The sequence below is a fragment of the Limulus polyphemus genome, unplaced genomic scaffold (genome assembly GCF_000517525.1).
Source record: "Limulus polyphemus unplaced genomic scaffold, Limulus_polyphemus-2.1.2 Scaffold183, whole genome shotgun sequence".
NCBI classification, from domain to species: Eukaryota; Metazoa; Arthropoda; class Merostomata; order Xiphosura; family Limulidae; genus Limulus; species Limulus polyphemus.
In genome coordinates, this window is record NW_013665793.1 from 666,930 (window position 1) to 686,698 (window position 19,769).

Genomic DNA, 19,769 nt, shown 5'->3' on the forward strand with positions numbered 1-19,769 from the left:
GTATAAGATATAAGTGCTCTGCAGGAAACCAAATAGTTTAGTGTAGGTTGTTGTGTTTATAAGAAACGTCCTGATAGCGTACGTTGGTTTTTCTGTATAAGATATAAGTGCTCTGCAGGAAAACCAAAATAGTTTAGGGTAGGTTGCTATGTTTATAAGAAAAGTCCTGACAGATGTAAATGTTTTGTAAGAACGTCCTGACAGCGTACGTTGCTTGTTTCGGTTTCGATACAAAATTCTGCATAAAAATGTAAATAGTTCGGATAATATTAATGTGTTTATAAGAAATTTCCCGAAAGAGTAAGCTGCTTGTTACCATGTAAGATATAAATAGTGTGCAAGAAACTTAGATCGCTTGGAGTCTTACACTATTGTTTCTATTTTAGAAAAACAAAACAAAAAATTCACGTATCCAAAGCTAGATTTGTTTACCTCTACTGGAGGCTTCAGGTACGATACTATCTCATTTTTATATGTGTTTTATACATGTTGCTGGAAAGGAGCAGCCATATTGAATCGCGTGTATCTATCCACGAGAAATGTGTATTTGTATTTTTATATGTGTTTTATACATGTTGCTAGAAAGGACCAGCCATATTGAATCGGGTGTATCTATCCACGAGAAATGTGTATTTGTATTTTTATATGTGTTTTATACATGTTGCTGGAAAGGACCAGCCATATTGAATCGGGTGTATCTATCCACGAGAAATGTGTATTTGTATTTTTATACGTGTTTTATACATGTTGCTGGAAAGGTCCAGCCATATTGAATCGGGTGTATCTATCCACGAGAAATGTGTATTTGTATTTTTATATGTGTTTTATACATGTTGCTGGAAAGGACCAGCCATGTTGAATCGGGTGTATCTACCCACGAGAAATGTGTATTTGTATTTTTATATGTGTTTTATACATGTTGCTGGAAAGGACCAGCCATATTGAATCGGGTGTATCTATCCACGAGAAAAGTGTATTTGTATTTCACTGAATATTTAATGACGTTGAGATGACTTTTCTCTTTTTATGAGAGTGATTTCACGCAGTTGGAGTTCTCCGTTTCGTTTTGTCATGAAGAAAATCCCTATTAATCTAGGATTAATCCACGATCTCTCAGCGGATTTCATGCAAAACGTTACTTTTATCTGTATATTACTGATATGTTTACATAGAAGTCTCAACTACTTTGAGTTTAATCAGTTGATCTATGAATAATGTTCAGGCAACTTGTGTTTATTGCTTCCCTGTAAATCAGTTGAAATAATTCAGTAACTTTTATTTCTGCTGTTAGTGTTATATACGCGTACGATACAGTAGCTTACTTTAACCCGATTGAATGAAAATGTTTAATCGTTGGTATGTGTTCAGTTCAGAACATTTAACTAAAATACGTTATTTTCTAATACAAGATACTAACAGAGTAAGACGTTACTGTAAAACAATCACAGCATGCTCTAATGATAAGCAACAATTTTTTGGCAGCGTTTCGAAAGCATAAGATTATGATATATGAATATATTCCCGCAGTGGCTTGTTTGCTACCACATGTGATGTGGCAGCAAAATTATAGTCTTGTAGAACATAAAAGTGTTATTGTAAGATTGTATGTTATGTACATATCACACACACACAGAGTAGGCTATAACAACATTGCAACACCTGTATATCAGTGCATTTAGATTTCCCAACAACAATGTATTGGCACTTCACATTTTCCGTACTGCAATCACTATCATATATCTATCTAGCTGCCACTTCTGTACTTTCTTCTGCGGACTAACTAGAGAATAACGTGAGAAACAAACTGCTTTGGAAACAAAAAAGGCTTAGAAAAATAACGTTAAACAATAATACAATCAAAGGACGTTTCGAGTAGAGATTCATCTTTAGTTTTAGGGTAATATAATCAAAGGACGTTTCGAGTAGACATTCATCTTTAGTTTTAGGGTAATATAATCAAAGGACGTTTTGAGTAGACATTCCTCTTTAGTTTTAGGGTAGATAACCCGATGAAATAGATCTCTTAAATGATATTTAATCATAAAGTACTGCACAAAAATGTTATTAATATTTAACGTTTCGATTGGTATTTTAATTTATAATAACCAGGTTTCAACGTCCTATGAGCGAAAATAGTTCTATTTACAACTTTTTTGAAGAAAAATAGAAACGAATTATCCAACTGTAATGTTTAGAATCATTCATTAGACTATGATTTGATTCAAGGTCGTTTCACCATATGCTATGTCGAAAGAGACTGTAATACTACTGATATTTTGACGAATTTATAAACATTGTAAGGAAAAGTTGCCCCACTTTATGTACACTGTACAAAATACAAAATAAGTAAAATAATAATGTTATTCATGTTTTGTTGTACAAACTTTGAGGAACCAGTAAAGTCATTGAAGGTTTAATTTACAAACTTTGAGGAACCAGTAAAGTCAATGACGTCTTGGTTTACAAACTTTGAGGAACCATTAATGTCAATGACGTTTTGGTTTACAAACTTTGAGGAACGAGTAACGTCAGTGACTTTTGTGGTTTAAATACGTTTAACCAGTAGCCTCATTGAATTTTTGGTTTACATATTTTGTGGAAACAATAACGTCAGGGACTTTTCGGTTTACATACTTTGAAGAAACAGTAACATCAGTGACTTTTGGGTTTACATTCTTTGCAGAAACACTAACATCAGTGACTTTTTGGTTTACATATTTTGAAGAAATAATATCACTGGATGTTTGGTTTAAAAACTGTGAGGAAATAGTAACGCTATTGAAGATTTGATGTACAAACTATGTTAAATAGTAGTGTTACAAATAATTTGATGTATAGAACCTAAGACGAAAACAAATCTGAAAACAAAGACATATGACTGATTGTTTGATCTACAAACTGTGAGAAGGATTTAATGTTACAAATAATTTGATGCATAGAACCTTAGACGAAACAAATGCTGAAGACAACGTAATGTTTTGTGATCTACAGTCTAACTGTACAGTACAGACACTTTAACATAATAATACAGACTCTGTTTTTCAGAACACAAGGTGTAAACTTCTTCAAATTAACACACAGTAAACGTAAGTTACTTATAGCCTGCACAGTTTAGTAAAGTATACACTAACCTTTACCAGCTCACTTTCTTCACGTGCTCCTGCAGTCTATACAAACTATATCTGGAACATTAGTGTTAGCTATCTCTTTAAGCTTCTATCCACCGGATTTTTCTTACCTACACACGAACGGCGTTATCAAAACTTCCCCATTATACGTGGCAAGCATCTACCGAGCTCTCGCTTAATGTCAGGCCAGCCGTACTGGATTCCCTGCGAATAGCCTTTAAAGTTAGGCCATAAAAATGTAATTCTTCGTATTCGTTGTTCGACCATTAGAAGTGGCAAGAAACTATGCAAATATAGCACGCTGGAGACATATACCTGAATCAGCCATTCCCAGCATTTATAACCTACCTTTACACGTGCATCGACATTGATATTAATCTTTACTTCAGATTCCCGGCTCACTTTTAATGGGAAAGCCCATGCTTTTGACTGCACATCAGGTATTAGATGTGATGGTTTAGTGTTCGTTATTTTTTATCGATACTTTATTAGTAGCTACAACAAGCTTGGAAAGACCCCCATTGGATACCTCTAATAAACCATTTAATACAATAATCATATGGTAGAATATGAGGCTTTCTGGACAGAGCAAAATATTAGAGTTTTGGACTTTATTTCCCAGTTCTCTATACTCATTTACTGAGCTATGAAAACCAAAATATAACTTCATCATTTCACGTTTGTATGGCATTGATATCAACTAAGATAGTTTACTTAACTTCTGTTTACTTTATAGCAATGTTTATTGTATGAAATTAAACGTTTGTTTATTTTACATAAAAAAGGGTGTTTTTTATCAAAATTCAAAGTACTTGTTTATCAATATACATTCTTTAAAAATATTTGTGTATTTTACTACAATGTAAATTTGCTGTTCACCCTGCGGAACTTTACATAGAACCATTTCTAATTTGTTATCAGGTTACTACGTTTTGCAGTTTTTCACCAGATCACTACGTTTTGTAGATTTTCACCAGGTTACTACATTTTGTAGATTTCCACCAGGTAACTACGTGTTGTAGCTTGTCACCACGTTATTACGTTTTGCAGTTTTTCACCAGATCACTACGTTTTGTAGATTTTCACCATGTTACTACATTTTGTAGATTTCCACCAGGTTACTACGTGTTGTAGCTTGTCACCACGTTATTACATTTTGTAGTTTTTCACCAGGTTACCGTTTTCTGTAGCTTATCACCAGGTTACTATGTTTTGATTAATCAGACTATATTCATTATACTTATCACGTGCCACGTAATGTGGATATTCTTTTTGGTTTTTGGGTTCTTGTTCTAGATAATTTGTAAAATATTCATTTAAAAATTAATTACTATAAGAGTGTAAAAGCAAATATTTCTGAAATGATATTTTAGTAATTCTACTGCTAATATTTAACCATTTTCACATGCATCATGTAGTACCAGCTTCAAATATATTGTGAAAAATGTAATATTCATTATAAGTTCAAAAAATTGAAGAGAGAATAATCCTACACGTATCTAAGTATACTTTGTTAAAGAAGAAAAAGATTTTGTCGTTTATTTGTATGGGTCAGTTAAGTTACCTCAGACATCAGTTTTAATACATTCGAAGATTAAGATGCTACTGGTCAAAGAACATGAGGTACTTCTTGTAGGGCGTTTAACCTTTGACTTCAGAAGTGAGTCAAAAATTAGGCAGATAGAGCGTTAGCTATGTTGAATATGAATGGCTCTGCAGATGCTAAAAGGGCATGCGGGACTCTAGAAGTTTTATGACACTGCAAAGGCGGAGTTAGCCTGTCGGTTCTAGGATTACAACCACCATAAAACCGACTCGTTCTGTTTTCTTATTGGTTGAAAAATTATAACGTATGCCAGCCTCTAGAGGATCAGTCAGACGATAAAGAGGAAAATCAGGATTGCGTTCAAGTATTCAGTGCCTGATTAAATGATTCCGTACAAAAGTGCGTTAAAGCGGAATCGTGAACGGGAGTCCTGGGTTCTGGATAATAGTTAACTGGATGCAAACTCAACATCGTTATATCTAGTTTTTTTCATGGAGGACGAAAATAAAATTTAACACAAAAGAACAGCCCCATCTGGGGGGGGGGGTCTTTCACGCAGTCAGATTTCATACAAGTTTAGTGAAGAGAACGGTCAGGTTATTAATTTTCATGCCCTCGCTAAGACAGAAATCGCTGCACGAAAAACACAACTAAAATGGTTTGACACAGTATTTATTACTCGTGAATTAATAGAGAATATATCAGTTAGCGTTGTCGCCTCATGAGACATATTCAGTCAGTGTCACACAGCTTACACTTTTACGACCGCCATAGTTATTTGCTCTCATAATTTTCTAGAAAGTTTTGCCTCAGTTTTAGAAAATAACAAATATTTAACAATATTAACAAACACGAGTGCTCGGTGACACTTCAAAATATTCTCTAATGAAACACAAACCTTTGTATTCATTTAGAGTAACATTCGTGCTACTTTAAATAAGATATATTAAAGCACGTAACAATTCGTAATAAATCTAGATCTGGATACAGCTGATTTAAAGAAAAGACAAATACACACAAATACGCCCATATCAAGATCAAGTACTAAATCAGTTTTTGATCTTTAAAAACCATGATTAATAATTAGGGACTTTTAATACCTAACCATTTTGAATTATTCTAACTACGTCGCTACTCGAGTAGAAAGGTGTAATATTACCGAGATCTTGTGGAGTAAGAATCTCGTTTCAAGTGTTTTCCTCTCTCCTTTCAGTCCCACTGGTGACCAAAATGGTGGTCTTGATAAATGAATCACACTACTATGTATGAAACTTTAACGATGTTGATAAAAACACGTCTCTTACTCTACCAGCATTACAACCACTCGTGCAGATACAATAACTTATCATTGACTTTTTCACTTAAAACATGAATATAATATCTATTAAGAAACGTACATTCATGTGTTCTGACTTACACTGTAGCTGGAAACCATTTCCTCGTTACGTCTTTAATAGATTCTGGAGAACTTATATCCAGAACACGAATAACTTCGTCTAATTATGTAATTACCATATTTCCAAAATTATTAACTTTTTCGTCTTTATAGATTAGCAACTCTCCTGGTGCGAGATTTAATATTCATTATAAAACAAAAATAGTCGTGTTTTATGACTTGTTTGAAACTTTAAACTGGTAAACTTTAAATATCCTTTCTACACGTAGTACAAAACTCAAGACACGTGCCCGTTTTTTATTTGTTCTATTTTGTGTAATTTATATATTTTTAAGAGAAAGAAAACATTTTGTTAGTACTGTTAGAAACAATTGTGTATTTTGTGAGTGGGGGGGATAGGCACATGAAGTCCAGTGTGCTGTAGTATTTCTCACGTATCACCGTGTTAGATCAGTTCCATGATATCACGTATCACTGTGTTGGATCAGTTCCATGATATTCTGTCATCCTTATCTTTCTTCAGCAGTTTACAAACATGCGAACATAAAAAAAATTATGATTTAATAAAAGCTGCGGAGTTATAAACGTTTTAAAAACACAAACAAGTAACAAAATAAAATCATTTTGTTACGTATATGTTACAGTTTATTTGAACACACAAAATGAAATTTACAGTCACTCATTGTTTCAGATGTAAACATTTCTCTCATGTAGAATTCATATGAAGTGTATAATAATACATTGGGTTTTCGTGGTATCAAATAATAGCTCGTATTAGCATTTCAGCATGAAGGAGTTCATTATATAGTATTGTTCAAAATTAACATTTTTTTGATAAAATTATCATACAAACATTTCTAATTTCCCAGTCTAAGAGCAGGATGTACATTTAATTATGTCAAGTTGCTTAACTCTATTATGTATTAATGAAGTAACGTACAGTCAGCTAATAGCATTGAAAAGCACATGTCGTCTATCTTACAGCTGGACTGGTGCGGTGTTCGTAATCCGTGCACTTAGTTTTACAATACTCTCTAGCTAAGTATTAAAATGTATAATATGCTAATTTTCTTTGATGCGAAAAATAACGTAATGAACGCTACAAATTTGGTGTTTTACATAATAATGTTAGCTTTTGGTCAAAGCAAGATATTAACATGGAACAGAACTAAATATGGACCTAGCAATAAATATACCGAAGTAAATATACTGGTCTTACTTATAATGATTAGAATATATTGTTTAATAGTTAGGTACCTTCGCCGTTAACGATCATGATCCCAATAATATCTCTAGATATTCGGCCAGCTTAGGAGACTTAGGGTATTCCTAAACTCTTATACTAAGCAAACAATAATAAGTATAATCTGGTTTATAACTGGAGAGCATTCTACGTGACGAAACAGACCCTATGTACGGGAGTAAGATGCTTTTGAGAGTCGCAAGGAAGACTGATTTTAACAGCAGTGACCGTATCAGCGTGCAAAGACGAAACTATAGAGTTATAGTGTTGAACACTGGATATATAAATGGGTTATTTTCGACCAAGGTGCACTTATGTTAATTACAGAGTTAGGAAGTTAAACCCTGGTTTTTCAGGTAAATGAACACTTAAGCATGATGATTTTGTAACAGTTGAGAATCGAACTCTGGATTTGAAGATACATTAACCAAAGTTATGACTTTAAGATAGGAGGTCATACAAACGTGGAGGGATTGTATCATAAAACTGTGAAGTAACCAGAAGTTAAGTATAAAGTTGTGAGTTAAATCATTGGTTTCTGGGTTAGTGACTGTTTCATTATAAAGAACTGATGATAACGGAAATACGGACTGAACCACTGGTTTCTAGGTAAGTTATTATTACATTATAAAGAACGGATGATAACGGAAATATGGGCGGAACCACTGGTTTCTAGGTAAGTGACTATTTCATTATAAAGAACTGATGATAACGGAAATACGGACTGAACCACTGGTTTCTAGGTAAGTTATTATTTCATTATAAAGAACGGATGATAACGGAAATATGGGCTGAACCACTGGTTTCTAGGTAAGTGCCTATTTCATTATAAAGAACTGGTGTTCATAGAAACGTGAAGTATTGAAAGCTATACTTTGAAAGATGTTATGCAAACTCCGAATAATATGTAACACAAAAATTTGAGAAATATGTAACAGAACATACTACAACATAGATAACAGTCTCCAAAATCCATTTGGTTTTAAATAAAATAAATTATATGTAAAACTCAACACCATTTGTCCAGACAATTTAACTCATCTAAAAACAAACTTAGCTGAAACATTTGCTATCTCGGTTACCGACCGATCTATGATATGAATGGTTGAACCTGCCTTAATAAACCATTTAATATCTCGGCTATGGAAGGTTGAGAAGCCTGGAACCATGTAGTTCCACTATACCTTAATATATATGCAGCTCCACTGTATCTTAATATATATGTAGTTCCGCTATATCTTAGTATACATATAGTTTTACTATATCTTAATACACATTTAACTCCACATGTAGCTCCACTGTGTCTTAATACACACGTAGCTCCACTATACCTTAATATATATGCAGCTCCACTGTATCTTAATATACGTGTAGTTCCACTATATCTTAGTATACATATAGTTTTACTATATCTTAGTACACATTTCACTCCACATGTAGTTCCACTGTATCTTAATATACATGTAGTTTCACTATATCTTAATACACATGTAGTTCCACTATACCTTAATACACATGTAGTTCCACTATATCTTAATATACATGTAGCTCCACTATACCTTAATACACATGTAGTTCCACTATACCTTAATACACATGTAGTTCCACTGTATCTTAATATACATGTAGTTCCACTATACCTTAGTACACATGTAGTTCCACTATATCTTAATATACATGTAGCTCCACTATACCTTAATACACATGTAGTTCCACTATACCTTAATACACATGTAGCTCCACTATATCTTTTCCTCTTACTTACCAATGAGTTGTACGTAGGAACCAAGATATAAAGCATTAATCAAAATATAATCAGCAAACAGATTAAAAGTTGGTAGTGCCTATAAATGTCTTTGAGATAGCGCCCCTATATCGACAAAACGTACAATCATTTAGCATTGAGACATTCATGTGTGAAAAAGTCAGATATACAAAACTGATTTAATGCATTAATCAATCACCTGTAGTAAACATTGAAGATTCAGACTAGTTACTAATTAAATATAGACCTGAATCAATATTTTAATCAATCGCCTGTAGTAAATATGTACTTGACTCCAACTCAAAATTGAAACAAGTAATACAGTAGACACAAAACAACCTTTAAAACTACATAGAAAGCAAGAGGGTTAGAAATCACGAATTAAGCTCCTATCTTTGACAGATCAGAGCATATTAGAGTTTACTTAAAGGAGTTTTATTTACTGATTTTTGGCAGACGCTAGCTTGGTAGAAGATTTGTTGTACACACAAACTGAAGATACGACGTTGCAAGCTGTGTATTCACGACGAATAAAGGTCGTGATAAATAAATGTCAGGGTGTCACTTTTGTTTCTGAATATCTAGAAAACTTCAACCAAAAGAAAAGCTGTCTAGCCAGCAGGTATGTGTCAAATGAAAGTCACATTGCTGAGGGATGAGACAACTGACTTATTTTTGTCGAGGAAGCAAACAAGACATCTGGTGTATTGATACTGTTACTTCACACACATAAACAAATGGTTGGTCTAAAGTTCGTGGTTTGCTTCTAGCTGGTCTTATCAGTGTAAGATGATTAAAGCACTCACACAAACATATAACAATAGAAAGTACTAATGTAAATATTGTTTCTAATATCGGCAAACAAGATCCTGTTAGTTTTAAGCATTAAGGATATGTATTAAGAAAAGCTTGGTCTTTAAAACGTATTGTTAAAGAACGCATGCACAAGTCTTATCCTAAAAAAACATTTCCTGAAGTCTTGAGCTAAAGAAACTTGTACGTTCTCTGTTATAACTTTATAACGAGCTCAAATACGTCTTACTTTATTCGCATACACCTGGAAAAGTGTTGTCAGTGTAGTTAATATATTAAGATACAAGGAAATATATCAGTTATCGTAGGTGCTAACTGTGCTGATATTTTAGAGGGAGAGCCAGTAGTTGTTAAAGTCCACAAGTAATTTTTTTAAAGTTTTAATTGTCATATGTGAAATTTACCAGAATCTTCGAGAAGTGTATGCTTAAATTTTCTTCCCATTTTGGAATAGGCACGAATTTAGTCACGAGCAAAAGCTTTCAGAACATTAGGTTTATCAGAACTTAACACTTAATTCTTGTTCGCAGAAACAAATATTTAGATAGTCGCTCGATCACGCTGTTAACCTGCGGTTTAGAAGATAAGAAAATGATGGATAAGAGTAATTATAAAGATTGGGAGCATATCTAATTAAAAACATCTTACTCACAATGTTGAGTATATCAAATAAACTAACGGTTCTAATAGTAATTTATTTTAACTTCGTCTATTGTCTCTGATTATCCATTCTTAGCATAATTTAACACGTTAATTCTAGAAGGTGCAAATTACAAAGTTCCACAACTGCACATTAGGTATAGAACAGCCACGATTTCCATCTACAGGACTTTACCTAGTCTGAAGTTTTATAATTACCATTCACTCACAGCTTATAAACTATTGTCAAAGTCATACAAAATGAAACAGAATAGATAAGAATTTAGGTGAAGTACAATTCAGTTCTAGTTACAGCTGTCAAAGGTTTTAGGTATTAATGTTTTATTCGTAGTTATGACTAAACATAAAACATATTGTTTGATACTTTTCACTAGGATATAGGTCCAGCTTATCTCTCTTTGGTTAGCTTGTGTTCAGGGTTATTGATGAGTAATGGAATTCTCCAAAACACGCGTTGGTCAAAATGTAGATTGAACTGGATCTTCCTTGAACTTAGACTTCGAGATTAAACAATTTTTGGAACACTAAGTTTATTTATTATGATTACAAATGTTTGAGTTTAACGAGTGATGTGTTTTTAGTACACACAGAAAACACTAACTAAGATTTATCATTTCTATTTGTACAAAATGAAAAACACTGAAATATTTAACGTTTTCAGTCTATGCTATATAATGTAACAGTATAAAATTCTTCGTTTTGGTTAGCCAGTTTCAGAAATTTACTGAAAGTAAGGATGTAACATAATGAAGATATTATTAATTAAACTTGAAGTTTTTAAAACCGTTATGATGTATGATAAAGAAATTTCTTGTATCCTCAAATCCAAATTCTTTTGCTGAGGATGTGTATAAACAATTTCATTGGGACTTCGAATTTTCAGTGACAGTTTTTTAAAATAATAATAAATTAAGAAAAGAGTATATATATTAATAATATTTAGCCTTAGCGTTACAGAGATATCGTGATTATTGCATCTAATGTGGCAACTATACATTCAAATAAATTGGATTAGACATGTACTCAATTTTTCGCGATGTTTATTTATTATTATTTTATAATCTTATGTAAAAACACACAAAGCTGACGTGTGACTAACATAATAACTTGTTGATGTTTAGATACATTTTTTATCCATTTATATATTTTTATGTGTGTTTAGACACATTTTTATCCATTTATATATTTTTATGTGTGTTTAGACACATTTTTATCCATTTATATATTTTTATGTGTGTTTAGACACATTTTTATCCATTTATATATTGTTATGTGTATTTAGACACATTTTTATCCATTTATATATTTTCATGGGTGTTTAGACACATTTTTATAAATTTATATATTTTTATGTGTGTAACAAACGGGAAAATTTTCATCCAAAGGAAAATAGCAAAATATTTTATTCAAAACCGAAAAACCAAAACAAGAAATTTTGCTAAAGTTTCTACATTATCAACTCCATGTGGCTTCTATTTTGTAAAATAATATGTTTTGTGGTCAATTTAACTATCGAAACAAATAAGTTAAAAAAAAACATTTATACTACCAAATATCAAATGTGTCTTTATCCAAACGACGTTGAAAGAGACTTGGTGTTTTGTTTTTCATATTCAATTATGACCTTCACCAATTCTTTAATCTTTAGTTTCACAAAATGTTTCTTTTTTCAAAAAAAAAAACATTCGTTCGTCTTACGCTATATTAAAAACATATAATATTTTTGTTTTATTTCACTCTGTTTTTCCATATACTTCCACAGATTCGCTGTATCACCTCAGATCCCGCTAGTTCAGATTCAAATATCATTGAAGAAGCTTTCTGGCCTAAATGACCTGAAGAATGTAGTACTTCTGTAAGTAGAATATTTCTATAGCATCCTATATGCGGAAGGTTTCCCCTATCTCACAGCACTACCAATTAATATAGCATCCTATATATGAATGGTTTTCCCTATCTCACAGCACTACTAGTCAACATAGCATCATATATCTCACAACACTGCCAGTCGATATATCATCTTATATATGGAAGTCTTTTTCCTATCGTTTGTTTATTTGTTTGTTTCAGAGCAAAGCCACATTGGGCTATCTGCTGTGTCCACCACAGGAATCAATCCTCGGATTTTAGCATCGCAAGTCTGTAGAGCGCGGTCCCATTGGAGGACTTCCCTATCTCACAGACTTACTAGTAAACATAGTATCCTATATTTAGAAGGTGTTTTCACTACCTCATAGCACTACCAGTAAAGATAGGATCCTATATATGGAAGGTTTTCAATATCTCACAGCACTGTTAGTCAATACAGCATCCTATATATGGAGGCTTTTCCCTGTTCCTCACAACTACCAGTCAACACAGCACCCAATATATGGAGGTTTTCTCCTGTTTCTCACCACTATCAGTCAACATAGCATTCTATACATAGAGGTTTTCCCCTGTTCCTCACCACTACCGGTTAAACACATTGAAACTATACAGGTTTAGAACAAAGTGATAGTAATGCACATTTCATTATAAAGGTGAACATTTATGTGACTCATTTATAACAGCTTAGAAAAACTGAGACTGGTAAAAAATGTTCCAAATATTAATCACTAAGCATTTATTGCTTTAATTTTTTTAAAGTGATATACCTTTTTTATAACGTTGTTTGTTTTAAAATTAAGATAACTCATTTAATTATATAGATAAAGAATCCACACTGGCAACAACAACGTGAAATATTTAACAAACTTTTAATGAAAAAGAAACATCCAATAAGTGTTTAGCATAATAAGAAATTCTGTATGTCTTTAAGGCTGAAAGTTTTATAACACGTGCTTTGTAGTTAGGCCCTTCAGTGGCTCAGTGGTATCTCTGCAGACTTACAATACTGGAAGGAAACCGGGTTTTGATACCCGTGGTAGACAGAGAACAGATAGCCCAATGTATAGCTTTGTGCTGATTTACGAACAAACAAAAATTCCATAGTTAGCTGACCTTCTTTAGATTCAAACTGAAAACAACAAATCAATAAGAATTTTTACCTCTGAATTTTTTCTGCTTTAATCGCAGCGTAAAATAAAATCACAAAACATTTTAAGTGAATATCTGTCTATTAGCACAATAAAACCCAAACATCTTTACTAAACTTTGATTATAATCTGGTTTATATATTCTATTTACCCCTAATCAATTAAAAGAGCTAATTTTTATGTTGCTAAAATATAATATATAATCTAAATAAAGAAGAAAATAAATTATTATTATTATAAAATATTAAGATATGCATAAATGTTACATATATATTGTTTAGCAGTATCACCTATAAAATCACTTAATACTAATCGTTTGTTTCTCTTTTGTTAATTATTGCTGAAGGTTTATACATTATCTTGTCTAAATAACTTACTTTTACATTATTTCAAGAATGATTTTAAATACTAATAATATGTTCAGATCTACAACTCTTTGTTTTGTTTTACCTTGTTTTAACTTAATAGAAATTATAAACTGTAACCCATCAACTTAAAAACGTTTATTTTTTTATATTTAAGCGCTGGAAACTGATCTTTAGCAATAACTGAATCTACATCAAATAATAATGGAACAGACATCTTACTTGTAAAACTTCTGGATCTCAAATGTTCTCAAGTTGTATTCTTTGTCAAAACATAACTCGTTGTATTTTAATTTATACCAACTCATCTTTTAAAGGTCAGAGTTAGCTCGTAGTATTTTAACCTATACCAACATATATTTTAAAGGTCAGAGTCCATTTATTACTATTGGAAAAGGTTAAGTTTTTTATTGAAGTAAAGCATTGAAAGCGATTTTTAACTGTTTCTTTGGAGCTAAAAATCAACGTTCCATCCCGATTGCTAAAATTTGTTAAAGGCAACTGATGTAAAATGTGATCAAGCTTACCTCACTTTCTCAAGCAGTAAATACTAATATTATATTCTTGGTGGAATAAAATAATATTATACATAAGTATTCTTACAGAAAACTTCACTATTCCATTTCAATGATACATTTGCAATGATATACAAAACGAGTGCCGCCAACTTACACCCTCTTGACTTTGTTTATAAATTTTAAAAGGAAACTTAATTATTTCATTTCAATGATACATTTGTAATGATATACAAAGCTAGTGCCGCCAACTTACGCCCTCTTGGTTTTGTTTATAAGAAATACCAAATTCTTACTCAGAACCTCATAGCCGACCTTATAATTCACAGCTGTAATTCCTTATCTTAAAGATTAACATACTTAACTATAAAATATTTATCATTACTTCCATTGAATTTAATCCTCCATGAATATTCGGGACTCTCATAAAGTGTTGTCTGCAAGAATTATGTATTCATATGCTTGAAACGATATTTCATGCAACATTGTAGTCTAGTTTAATAAGAAACAGCTGAAATTGGACGATGTATATCACATAAGGGATATTTCAGACCAGAAGCTGAGAGAGCAGGTTTGTTAAGTTCACTTAAGAAAGAAACCATTATGAAATACACAGGAAATATATGTAACCATATAAGCATAAATAAACCAGTACTTCTCACCTTATATAAGGAGATAAGCCTTGACATATTCTTTGATTTAAAAGCGGGAAAATACATGGAATCCAGGCAGTGCTGCGGTAGGAGCAGAATCAGCCAACCAGCACCATGCTAACATCTCAGCAAAGATGGCTTCAAAAGTCTGGAGATATGGACGTTATAGGATGGAGGACAACTGTCTGATGAAACGGTGGGTAGTGTCACTCCATAATAATTGAACATAAACGTTAGTCGTGGGCCTAGCAGCATTCCCCATGTTTTAGTTTCTCCTCTGTAATACCGTTAACACATTTATGCTTTATATTTTGGTCTTTATCTTCTTATATCTTCAGTTAATTCAGAACTGTCTTGGGTTTTATGAAATTATCAACTTTGTTTAAATATATAACATTTTAAGCAGGATGTGTTACACACACGTCCGTCATTACCTTCTGTTGTTTAATATTTTAGTTATGTTAACCTTTCCATTAAGTAGAACTTTAAGTCTTAGTCCCAAAAAATGTTTAAATCAGATTTATTTAAAACAGATGATTGCATTGTAAAAAGGAACACTAAAGCATGAACCAAGCCATGTGAAATATGAAAATAATTAGGTTACATTTCGAACAATAAGGTAGATATGTGTAACGTTATTTATTACTCGGAAAAGTTTACGATTTTGAAGTTAAATATTAGAAACAGTAAATGTCTTAGTAACAGTGCTGTAAAACTACCTAGATATACAGATGCTATATTATTGAGATTTATACTTCGCTTAGGCTGCTTCAGTTAAAGTAAATAGATCGTAAATTCATATTGTTCCCAATCTAGACAAATGGTGTTATCTAAAGTCAAATATGCATCATTTAGATAATCACACCGTACATAACGTATTGTTCAAATCTTGGCCGAGTATATACAAGTTTATTAAATACATATCGCTTAGATAATCACACTGTAAACAATGTATTGTTCAAATTCTAGCCTAGTGGATGCAATTTTAACAAATACTCAGCAAATAGATAAACACACTGTAAATATTACATTGTTCAAATCCTATCATACTGGATGCAATTTTAACAAATTCATAACAATTAGATAAACATATGGTAAGTATTGCGTTGTTCAAATCCTATCCTATTGGATGCAATTTTAACAAATTCATAACAATTAAATAAACATATGGTAAGTATTGCGTTGTTCAAATCCTATCCTATTGGATGCAATTTTAACAAATTCATAACAATTAAGTAAACATATGGTAAATATTGCGTTGTTCAAATCCTAGCCGAGTAGATGCAAATTTATCAAATACGAGGGCTATCTGCGCTAGCCGTCCCTAATTTAGCGGTGAAAGACTAGAGGAAAGGCAGCTAGTCATCACCACCCACTGCCACTTCTTGGGCTACTCTTTTACCAACGAATAGTGGGACTGACCGTCACATTATAACGCCCCAATGGTTGAAAGGGCGAGCATGTTTGGTGGAACAGGGATTCGAACCCGCGACACACAGATTACGAGTCGAGCTCCCTAACCACCTGGTCATGCCGGTCCATAAATACACAGCAAATAGATAAACACATTGTAAATATTGCATTGTTCAAACCTCGGAGAAGTAGGTGTTAGCTTACGTCAAGTATACATGAGATAGATATACACGTTGTAAATACTGTATGATTAAAATTCTAGCTAACTGGATCTGATTATTTATGTAAGAGGTTAAACATGAAATAAAACATGAATCAAACGACAAATATTTCATCTCACAAAAACATACATTTCATAACCAAGTAAAACTATTAAGAACAGTCTATTAATGAGTAATTGTTGTTTCAGCGCAAATCAGAAAATTTTATTGTCTGTGCTCTGTACACCGAAGGGAATCGAGTCCCAAATTTTAGAACTGCAAATCGATAAACTTAGCGCTAACCCACCAAGGGACCGTAATGATTAGTATTAAAGAGTTTTTACCAAATTACCCGAACCTTCTTACCCCCACTACCCCCAGTAGTTTTAATTGGTATATAACAATTTTCTTTAATGATCGCCTTCTCGTGGCACAGCGGTATGTCTGCGGACTTACAACGTTAACAACCGGGTTTCGATACTCGTGGTGGGCAGAGTACAGATATCCCATTGTGTAGTTTTGTGCTTAATTACAAACAAACAAAACCTCCTTACCAAGTAAGCGAACGTTTTCCGTTCTACGCCTTTCATCAAATATTTATGTAGTTTGTTCTAATCGAAAACCATTTTGTGACTTCAAACCAGTAGTAATTATATAATCATTTTGTTTTCAATACACTTCGGAGATATACCTTTATTACTTTACGTATTAATTTTCGATTTTGCAGCTTTTACTACTTTAATATATCAACTAAACTTGTGTTTTTACTCCTTTAAGATCTCAACTAAACTTGTGCTATTACTACTTTAAGATCTCAACTAAACTTGTGCTATTACTACTTTAAGATCTCAACTAAACTTGTGTTTTTACTCCTTTAAGATCTCAACTAAACTTGTGCTTTTACTACTTTAAGATCTCAACTAAACTTGTGCTTTTACTACTTTAATATATCAACTAAACTTGTGTTTTTACTACTTTAAGATCTCAACTAAACTTCTGCTTTTACTACTTGTGTTTTATTTTTAGTTTATAATAAAGATCTATTAGAATAATATATAATACAGAAAAACAGCCTGAAACACGAACCTGAATGAAAATATGAACTAAACAAGAAATATCGTGGTTATTCATTTTTAAATAATGCTGCCGATATTAACAACCACGAATCTTGACTACTTAGTGTTGAAATTAGTTAATTATTGATAATCATGAATCTATTGTTCATTTAATATTAAAATTATTTGAATATTGATAAACCTGAAACTTTCTGAGTAGATGTCTCTCAGCCACACGTTCTTCACGGCCATGATTGTTCTTCTGAACTTGTGTTTCGAACTGAATGTCAGATATTCTTCTTCATCATACTGTATTTGATGATATTTGATACAAACGCATTTCTGTCGTTGAAGAGTGAAGCAAACGTTCCCAAACTACTAATAATTTCACAATCTTAAAAGCTTAAAATGTTTTTCGTATACAACAACTATAACGGAGCGAATCAAGTTGACAACAACTGAATTATAAACACAACCATGCGGTCGTAAGAGGATTTTATTATTAAATGAATAATTCATATTAGTAAAAGAAAATATTTCTCAGTGAAAAAGAATTATGTAAAGAACTCATAATTCTGAAAAACTCTTGACTTTTGCTCGATAGGTTTAAAAATAATTGCAAAGATGAAATTAAAACATCTATTAATCTTGGATACTATTGTCAGTTCTATGTACTATATGCTCAGGTGGTTATGGCGGTCGAATCGCAATCTGTGGGTCGCGGGTTCGAATCCCTGTCACACAAAACATGCTCCCCTTTCAACCGTGGGGGCATTATAAAGTGACGGTCAATCCTACTATTCGTTGGTAAAAAAGAGTAGCCCAAGAGTTGGTGGTGGGTGGTGATGACTAGCTGCCTTCCCTCTAGTCTTACACTGCTAAATTAGGGACGGCTAGCGCAGATAACCCTAGTGTAGCTTTGCGCGAAATTCATAACAAATAAATAACAAACATGTGCTACAGATACATCTCAGTTACTCAGATAACGTTGAATCAATGCGAGAGTGCTCATAACGATTAGTATTGTTTGGGGATATCGATCTATGTCACGAAGGTTTTATATATATATCTCTTTATATCATGTTCTCACTCGTTAATGTACAAATAACTTAAAAAAAAGTAAACCCTGTAGCGGTGAAATGCACAGAAATTTCTGAATTTGTATACCTCTTTTATTTCCTGTCTTCTTCAAAGAAACTGTTGTGTTTTCCTTGTTGGCAGACTTCAAAATGTAATTACATTTTAACAAAACAATAACTGCAAACGTACAAGATAAGAAACTGTTGAAACCTGGAAGCAAAAAATCCAGTTATATTTTTGAAATTATCTAGAGATAAACGACGGCATGCTTGGGACTTGACTTACTTTTAAATTAACTTTAACTTGTGTAATTATCGGAAGGATGTTAATACTTATTAGGAGAGCTAGACTTATGATTTCGTCAGAATATCAGAGACTCTTCTGATCAATCACAGAATGAAAAAGTTATCGGTTTGGAAGAAGAACAAATGATATATTTGTGTTTTGAATTTATGATAAATTTACTAAGGACAGCTGCTGTGGTTCCTAATTTTGAATTACTGACCATAGGAAAGACAGCCTGTGAAAAGCACACTACCACCTACCATACACACTAAGAAATTGTACATTACTCTTATAACGCATCCACAGCTTAAAGTGTGGAGAATATTGTGTGGTATTACACGGATTCGAACCCGAATCTTCAACTCCATATAAGAAGTGGAAGTGTTAAAATTAGTAAAAACAGTGAATTACTCACCATAAACCCTCAGTTCAAACACACGAGTCATTATAAACCCACAGTTCAAACACATGTTCATAAGTAAGCTCACTTTCACGTAAGTGCAGCCTAAAGACATTTTGATTCGACTGTCGCTCTACATATGAAACATCAATTTCAGTACAATACATTCATATAAAAACTGTAACATTTAAAATAGCATTATTTAATTTGTTTATTTAAGTATTTATATAAAACT

At 32.5% G+C, this 19,769-nt stretch overlaps 2 long non-coding RNA genes across 2 annotated transcripts in view; one reads left to right on the forward strand and one right to left on the reverse strand.

The window, feature by feature from the left end:
• The window catches only part of LOC111084954, a 45,436-nt gene that overhangs the window by 24,439 nt on the left and 1,228 nt on the right, over positions 1-19,769 (forward strand). The window contains exons 2-3 of the long non-coding RNA XR_002609830.1: positions 12,314-12,406; positions 15,155-15,297. This is a non-coding gene — a long non-coding RNA (uncharacterized LOC111084954). The remainder of the gene's footprint in view (positions 1-12,313; positions 12,407-15,154; positions 15,298-19,769) is intronic.
• On the reverse strand, positions 13,271-15,371 carry LOC111084957. Its single transcript, XR_002609833.1, has 2 exons — positions 15,111-15,371; positions 13,271-13,549 (listed from the first exon to the last, which is right to left on the reverse strand). It is a non-coding gene; the product is annotated as an uncharacterized LOC111084957 (long non-coding RNA).